The sequence below is a fragment of the Aptenodytes patagonicus genome, chromosome 3 (genome assembly GCF_965638725.1).
Source record: "Aptenodytes patagonicus chromosome 3, bAptPat1.pri.cur, whole genome shotgun sequence".
NCBI lineage: Eukaryota > Metazoa > Chordata > Aves > Sphenisciformes > Spheniscidae > Aptenodytes > Aptenodytes patagonicus.
This window is the reverse complement of record NC_134951.1, coordinates 81,591,672-81,601,142: the sequence shown is the minus strand read 5'-3', so window position 1 is coordinate 81,601,142 and position 9,471 is coordinate 81,591,672.

Below are 9,471 nucleotides of genomic sequence, written 5' to 3'. Positions count from 1 at the left end.
ACATCCCTAGACATCAAGTGCCGTGCTGCAAATTGTCTCACGACGCTAAGTACCTCAAGTCTATTCCTCAGTCCTGTAATTATCTGGTATGCTTCAAATGTTACATTTGTTTTGGATATTGTTTTTGGATTTGGAAAATTACCTGATTTATTACAATATATTAATTATATAACTGAGAAAAATATGCAATATAAATGTCTGGGCCTTTGCCTACTGCAAGACCTTGCATGGTTAGACATTTAAAAAATACCTCTGGCAATACCAGTCTATTTTTAAGCATCTGTTTTCCTAAAATGTCCATTTCTTCCATAAATCTCAATTTTTGTGGTATACCTGTGAGTAGGCTGTGGAAGATGAGGAAGAATGAAACTTTGCATGCTCAGAACTTACTTACAAAAGAGTTCCCGCATGTGATGCAGCTGCCGTCGGGTTTAGTGGTATTTTTTTCTGTTCAAATCCAAAGGGACTAAAGAAAAAAACCTATCCAGGTCAATGTTTCAGACCCTTTGCTTGCTCTGTCCTTGGTCTCCCTAACAAGATGGCCTGTTAGTGCCAGCTATGGTGTGAACACCTCCCTGCTGGGAAAAAGGAGTGAAACTGCTATTTTTAACTAGGCCACTGAATAGTTTGTGGTGAATAACCGTGTACACACATTGCTGTTCAAGAAAGAATTAGAACTAGTGAAAACATCCTAATCCCATAATCTTGAGTCATCTGCATCTCCTACACTGGGTTGTGCGGTTGGGGTTTTTTTGAGTGGTGTTGAAGGAGATTTAGTTTCAGTAATCCTAAAGAGGAACGCAGACTTCTGAGAAAAAATACCTATATCTCAGTTGAGCAACTGATTCTTACCCTGCGTATCTCTGCTTGAAGAAGAACTTTTAGATATTTGCCCTCTGTTCACAGGGTTATACAACTTGGTATATGGAAACGTAATACAATTGCAAAGAACTGAATCAGTTTGTTAGTGATAAGGTTATGTCTGAGAGCCACTTCTATAGCAGTAATGTGTTAGATTTCAGTCAGTGTTTGAGACGCCCTCAGAAGCAAACCAGACAATGTGGGAGAAGGTTTCAATGAATTATGGAGCATTTTGCCTGGGGACGTAAATATAATTCCTTGATTACCATTGTCATTTCAGCTCTGTTTCACATGTGTATCACTTCCGTATGCATTTGGCTTGTACACCTTGCAGATGCACTGTCCACAGAGTGCTATCATGCTATGATATATCAAAGTATCAAGCTATTTTGTGTTACCACTCCAGATAACACCGTCTGGAGATCTCCTTTATCAGGCATCGAGTCTAGAAGCTACTAAGAGCTGAAGGAAATTTCACCCAGCATCTAAGCTGCTTCCCCTGAGCAGGAGGATGGTGATCCAAAAAATGGAGCGAGGAGTAAACAGATTTGCCCCATCTTCAAAGAGAAGCTTAGTATATTTTAGGCTATTCTCATTCCTAAGTATATTTCTAACACACCTCCTGGCATTTAGCCAAGGTATTTGCTATTTTTTTAATTTGTTTTGTTGTTGTTCTTGAATATTAAATAATCTAGTATTTTTACGTTCTCTCTCTCTCTCTCAGGTTAGAGGACTACAGAATAGACTAATTAAGTGTGGAGTCTTAAAGAACCAAGAGGACTGTGAAGACTTTTGGATGCTGATTCCACAGGGCTGTCACAGTTCACAGCTCAAAGAAAAACCTGAGGATATAAAATCAAAATGTTGGGTTTCTTACACCCTTGGTCATATCTGAATACTTAAGCAGTTTAGATTAAAAAAAAAAAAAAAAAAAAAAAAGCCCCAAACCTAAACTGATTGCAAAAAATGGCAGCAACAAGGCAGCAAGAAAAGAAGCCTGAACTTTAAGTGCTGTAGGAGTGTGTAACATTAAAATCAATGCAACTGTGCTGATTTGTGTCACCTGAGAATCAAGCCCAGCAATATGGTGTTATCCCTTTAGATTAATTCTTGTTTATCACTTTTTTTTAAGCTTGTTAAACAAAAAATGTCCCAGGCTCTAGAAAAAGGAAAACTGAAGTACATTTCAAACAGAGATACGAAACATCAAAATCCGAAGTAATCTTCTTTCAATTATTTTAATAAAAAAGAAGCCTGTATGCCAGAGTATGTAGAAAGTCTGATTAGTTTGCCCAACATGTTTTTTGAACAAGTGGTTTTCATGATTGGCTGTAATACAGTATTAAACTGATTATTCATATACAGTAATCTTTGGGTTAGGATGAGAAATACCTTGACTTTTGGTTGTGATAATTTATATATCACTTGCTCATTTTGATCCTCTTAAAAGTCATTGTAATATGCAGATTGTGTTCTGAGTCTTTGTTACCTTGCTCCTCTCTTAACCTTTCCCTATTTATTTTATGCCCTTATGCTGTTTTGTACCCTAATTTTTGCTATAATTCTGCAAACACGTATTTGGCTCACTGCAGCTATTCCATTAATCTAAACTTGCCTGTTGAATCAAGACTGCCGGATCTATGAATTAAGGGAAAAGAGTATTACTTGATTAAAACTGATCCCTTGATTTATATAGAGATGTCTCAATCTCCATCAGTAGATCTGGAGCATAGATTACTCTGCACTTACACTGTGCTTATAGTATAAAATATCTTGTCTTACACATCTATGAGTACTATGATATTAAGAAATTAAAAAAAATAACAAAGAGAAATGCTAGTCTAGAAACTGAGTACCCAAGTGTTGGGAAGCTGTTAGAATTGAACCATTTTTATTCCGTTCACAAGCCAGCAGTAAAATTCTGATTATGGTTTTGCTTTGACTCTACAGTGACTGCTTCCAGAAGTTTGCCTTCCTGTACCTTTGGAAGAACCAGCAGGGAGCAGCCAGCTGTTGTTTCTCTAAGCCAAAGGTGTGGGCAGCTGAAAAAAGTAAGCAATTTATATTATAGTTAAACAAAACACTTGTGCTTTCAAACAGTGCTACTCAGACTCGAATTATGTCATCCAAAGTCATTTCTCCCTGTGTCTAAGCTGTGCTTGGTACGGGAGAACAGTGGAGGCAGCTACCATGAGCCAGTCTGCTCTGGCAGGAGACTCACTGCCTCAGTCCTTGTCAAGGACCTGCCTCCGTACTTCAAATGCTTATACAGGCAAAATAATTCTTTTGCTGATAGATGTTCCCTGAAAAGAATAAGTTCTTCCAGTAGAACAGCATTTTTGCCTGTCAAGCTGTGTCTTCACTGTGGTTTTGCTAGAGTAGTTGTGTCCCACAGTGGTGGAATTGCTCCCTGCCTTCCCCACAGTATTCTTAAGTCTTACGGCTGCCTGGCAAGGTTTAAAATGTGGACCTAGCTTTAGGAACATGCTTATTGGGCTTCTCAGTTCCTTGTAACTTCCCAGTTGTGAAGAATGAGAACTAACACCCTTGTCTTTTCCTTGGAGGGCTTGGGATGATCCTTTCATTTTACTGTAAATTTGAGGGTGAACTCATGTCCACCTGCATACCACAGGAATAATACTGTGCCGTATGGTGAGAAGGGACTGTAGGAAGTTAGAGGAGAAAAATATTAATTACTCAGGCAATGTTTTCAGACTAGGGAAGTTCTTTGTCAGATTCAGGGACCTGATGCTGCTGTTAGGTGGAAACGAGAGAGAGAGAAAGAAAAGAGCCTTGGTGAAGGTATCCAAGTTTTCGATGCTCCACACAAAAACTAAATGACATGGAAGCAGGGAGAGTGAGGGTAGACAAGTAGAAGAGGAGTGACATGGAGATAGGGAGGGTGCAAATGCTTAGAAGAAGCTTTATTGGTGTTTGCCCCTGTCTTCTTGGTAGAACATCTTCCCTTCCAGCTCATTATTGCCAGGTGTCCTGTGCAAAGGTGCTGTAGACTGAAAATGCAAAAAGGGCATGTTTAAGGGATGGTGATGAAGAACGCTTGAAGAGACTCAATACCACTCCCAGTTCCAATTATATTAATTGGGGAGATTGACTCTGTGTCCGAAAACCGTTCGGGTAGAAAACACTTTTCAAATAAGCTGGCAATGAAAACTGCTTGGCTGAAACAGTAGCAGGATATGAAGGAAAGCAAAAAATATCTTCCATTTTTACTTCAGGCCCCTTCTCACCTCCTCCCCTCAAACCCGCTTGTTTCCCCTCTTTGTGTACAGTTCACCAGCTGTGCCCTGAGAGATGAGCTGGGGTGGGCCGCGTTCCTCACACCTCTGTGCAATGCACACATTGCTCTCCCAATCTGCCAGACTTAGCAGTATTTCTTGGGCCAGACTGTCAGGTTGCTGAGGATAACTGAGGGTTTAATTTGTAGTTTGCATTCTTTTCCTAAGTACTGCATGCTCTGGAGGGAAGTCAAAAGCAGTCGCATGATTATGAGCTCAATGGTTCCATCCATCTATCTTTTAATAAAGTCAGTGCTGTCCAAAAGGTATTTCACATGTTGGGCACACTAAGCTCATTTATATTGCAAGGGACAAAAATAACATCCTGTTTCTAGAGCAATGAAAAATGTGGTGAGCTTCAGTCTCTTCCTGCCAAATTAAATACTCTAATCTTAAATCCAGATTTTTTTATTGCATATAGATATACATGTGGTCATTTTGTGCCTGAATTTACCTGTTTTGGGCATATAATTTGCTGCATAAATTGCTATGTTTGCAATATAAACTAGGTACATGGTTCCATACTAGAATTTTCTATTTAATGTATTTTACAAATTTGGAGCCTATTTACCAAATGGTAACCTGGACAATGAAAGAGTTTGAAAGACAAGAGAAGATGTATTGTTTTGGTTTGAGAATTCTAGAATAGAAATTTAGGAGTTTTATCCCGTATATTTGACTATATGGCTTAAAGTTTTATTTGTAAATACAAAAAGTGTATTACACGACTTCTAACCTTTGAACAACTTGGAAGGAATCACCATTGGCGAATTCTGGCAATGTTACTACAAGGTAAAGAAGTAGTTGTGTAAATGAGGAAACTGAGGGGTGGCATATCTGGTCTGCTAAGGCCATTTTGCAGTAAGAGAAGATGAGATTTTGATCTTATTTCTCTCCTTTTATCCCCCCCCCCCCCCTGTTTTTTCTTGATTCCCATGATGGAACAGGAAGCAGAAGTGAATTTTCTTTCAAATAAGGGTATTTGGCTTGAAAGAAGAAAGAAAAAAAAAAAAAAGGCTAGGGAATGTTTTGAGATGGAACTTTAACCATCTTTTGGTTTAATTTTAAAATACTTTTCTGGGTCTCCTTAACATGAGGCAGATGTTCTTAAGTGATACCCCATTTGATGTTGTCATGCGATGCAGCTTTTTTTTTTCTCTTCTCAGAACAGCTGAAACCAAACACTGTAGTAACTGATCATCAGAACAACTTTTTCTCTATCTCCGGACTTCTAGTGTATTCATCACTGTTATCCAGGTGATGGTTACAACATCAGCAATGGTAATAGTGTTTGTATAGAGGACTTTTCTCCTCCCTACCACTCACCCATACAGTGTTGGTTGCTTTCCGTTTTGACTGAAGAGAGAAGCTACAAAGTTATGCCCCCATCCCAGAGCAGTGGCAGACCCACAGAGCCATGGCACTGGTCCAATGTCCTCATCTCCAGTGGTGAAGAATGGGCCTGCCAATGCCCAGCTATTTGCTTGCACAACTACAACTGGGTCTCTTGCAGCTGCTGTCATTGTCAAGGCAGCACGTTCTTCCTGTGGCAAGGATGCAGGTGACAAGACAGATTTTAGTTAAAGGGTTTAAACTATAAGGCTGAGGCCTTGAAGGTGGCCTCTAATGCGAGAGCAAGAGCTGACTCATTAGATATGATGAATGCTTTTCTTTTGATCAAAAGAGGGCTTCAGCCTCTTGTCCAGCTTAAGACCCAGCCTCTCTCCTCCCAGATAGACTAGAGAAAAATGTGCTGTGTGAACTCTACAAGTGAATCCTCGATAGACCTGAAGTTGTGCAGGTCTCCTCTGTTAAACTGAAGATGCCTCTTACACCCCTCCCAGGTGTAGGGGCAGGATCTCCTCTATAGCACCTGGGCCCAATTGGCCCCTGTGGCAGGATCTCCTCTATAGCATCACCTGGCATGGAGGATCCCCCAGCCATCCCACTGCCACCCTGGCTGCCTGCATGGCCACCGCCACAGCGGTAATGGGGCACTTCAGAGTGAAGCACTGCCTCAGTTGTTGGAAAGCGGGTGTCCGTGGATGAGGGAAAGTGCAATGACCCAGTTACCTCTTCTGACCATCCGTCCTCTCCCCTAGTATCATCTCTGCCTTTCCTGAGTAGCACTGCAACTCATTACAAGATGGGAAAATAACTGGTTATAGCAGGCTTTGCCCCATGAGGGCAACAACATGCCCTGGATAATAATAAATGAACTTTATATAAACGAACTTTAATAAATAAATGAAGAGTTACTTGAGCTCTGGGTAGGATTTAGCATTGGAGCACAGGGCTTGTGAGAGCTTTGCTTTGACTCAAACGTGGACTTCTTGCCTTTGGCTCACTGTACGCTGGACAATACCAAATGGTATCTTTCGGCTGTAGGCTGGAAAACGGCTTGAGTAAGCAAATTTCACTCTGCTTTCTCTTTTTACATCTGACAGCTACAGTCTCCAAGCTGAACCCAGGAGTAGTTTGCAGTGAACTGCTCTGATGAGTGGACATCCTACGCAGAACAGTGGGACTAGGGACTGCTTCATGCTTTTGTGTAGGCTGACAGGAAGGCTTACTTGGACAGCCATATATGACTAAAACCTATTTATTCCATTGCCATTAAAAGTAGCTTTGAGGCCACGTTCGTTTCCATCTTTACTGTCTGGGTAGATGTTGCCTTTATAAACTGCAGTTTTGTCTATTCTTAAAATTACTTTTCCATACAATTAAGCCACCAGCTGAGGCCTTTAGGAGGATTTAGATTAACTGTTATGCAGTGTGCAGATCTGGCAAAAAGCAGCATTGAAAGAAAGGTGAATTTTACCCTTATAAACAGAGCAAAAGTGAAAACACACAATTATCATTTGTCTCATTCTTTATTTAAGGAAGAAAAAGGATGCATGAACTACTGTCTAGTCTGGATTAGCTGCAGGGAAGCCAAGTCGTGCGCCCAGAGAAAGCCCTAAATGATTTCCCTCTGTGAAAGCCCCGTGGGTTCCCACCAGTGTAAGTGACAGCAGAAAATGGGTCGTAAGTGCTGGAGGTGAAAAAGCACCCTCTCTTAGCTTTTGGAAAGAGGTTTATTTGTAGACACTTTCAGGTGACTTTCTGTAATTGTTCCCAAACGAAGGGAGGATTAGCTCAGATGTCACCAAACCGTGAGGAGGCCTGGTTGGCCTTTCATCCTGCCCCAGGCTAAGGGTGGGCCACATGGGCCCTGTTTGCCTGACCTAAGGCAAATATGTCTTGGCTCAGTGCTTGTTTCTATATGCTTGACTGAAGCAGAAGTGATTGTTCACGAATAGGTGAGAGAAAAATAAAGCGGAGAAATGAAGGGGCAGCCTTTTATGCGTGAAAAGGGGAAAAGGCCACCTGAAAATGACTTGAAAAACCCCAAACTTTTCAGGCTATTATATTGGCAGAATGACAAGAAGAGAAAATGAAGTTGCAGTCAAGGTATTTTTAGAAGAATTATACTCTATGGAAAACAGAAAGTTGAGGCCAGGAGTTTAGAGGGGCTGGTTGAAATGAGTTGGCTCGTTTTGGCGTGCCCAGCTTGGGGCAGCTTAACAGTGTTCCCAAGGGTGGGGAAAGAAAAGCAAGAGGGGAAAATGTCATGTGTGCAGATTGGCTTCTGGATGCTTGCTTTCTTTCCCCCCGGTATTTTGCATTTTAGGAATATATTTCTAGTCACACAAGGAGTTGCAAGTAGTTATAATACTGAGCAATTCTATAGCGGTAACAGTATACCTGTGCAATGCAAGTATATGAGTACCTGGCTGCAAGTCTGTGGAGAATCGGGCCCAGAAATCAGGGCCCTTTTTGGTTTTCTCCATGAAATGCAAATGGTTTTCAATCAAAGGCCTTGCCTGCTCACAAACTGGCACTAATTTAAATGTATCTGCGTTTTTTAACTGATACAGGCAATTGATGTAGGGTTTTACATAGACGTCGCCTAGAGCATCTCCTAGTTTTGTATTCCTGCCCACCAGGGTTACAGATATATATTCAGCCCCTGTATTAAGATTTGCTTGTATTCTTAGGTGCTTATGTTCACAGGGCAAACTTATAAATGTTAGTGCCATTTCACTTTCCTTAAATTCCCTGCGCCCATCATACAAACACGCACAAGTCTTCTTTCAATTTTCATTTGATTCAACTGTGCACTTCAGCTATAGGTTAAATGAAGATCCTCAACCTCATGAAGTTAATAAAAAATCTTTAAAATAATTCTCCTCTGCAGTTCTTGTTCTCCAGCTCTGACTTTTGTTTACAGCAAGGCCTACTTATTGTTACTCTGAGAAAGGAGCATTTTTATTGTCTTGCTGCAGGGAACAGCCCTAGAATAGACGAGGACCAGATCCAGAGTATTTAATGCATTATGTCATTTATTTTCAAAATTTAGTTATAACATTTTAATACTTCTCCTGAATGTTAAAATAGAAGAGAAAATAGAATAGTTCAGTTGGAAGGGACCTACAATGACCATCTAGTCCAACTGCTTATCGGTATGCAAAAAAAAAAAAAAAATCAATATGCAAAATATTTTACAAATAAACTGTCATTCTTGCAAACTTGTCCCAAATTGTAGTTATTAAAACAATTAAAATGTAGGCAAGGAGATGTTTAGTTTTTTTTTCTTGGATGATGCCACTACGCATAATAAACTCTGGGAGTGAATGACGTTTAGCTGAATAGCAAGAAAATAGATCCCATTTTCAGATGTTACTTACACTTAGAACATTGTTTATGTCTAAGCAGAACTGCATGTATTTAACAGTTGAAAGCTGGAGTTTTAACAGAATCCATCTCAGGCACAGAACTGCAGTCTGTAATCTTTGTTTAGGTAAAGACACCTACATTAATCTATACATTCATGGAGACTGGAACGTGCTGTCAAACTGGCTGTAACGTTAACGCGCTCTGGGCAGTGCCAGGTAGTCCTGCTGCAGAGAGTGGCGGTTGCCGTGCTCCAGGGACGGCTGCCAATCGACAGCTTTGCACGCAGTCACATTGGTTTGAAGGCTAAGAGACTTTCCTGGCATAAGTACCGGCTCCTTCATGCCGCTTAGCTTCTGTGCTAGAAAGCTTCCCTCAGCACGCTTGATTTACTAGTGTTGGCAGAGCATCAGCAGCCCCTAAAAATGGTTTGTAGTCTGGTTTGTGAAGAAAGCAGTGAAAACGCTGGGCGCAAACAGGTGTGCGCTGGCTTTCTGAAACAGCGGGGTCTCCTGAATCAGTAGCCTTCGTTTCATTCCTCCCTTCGTTTCATGCCTCTCGAAAGACAGTTACGTCTGAAATACAAAGACGACAGTTT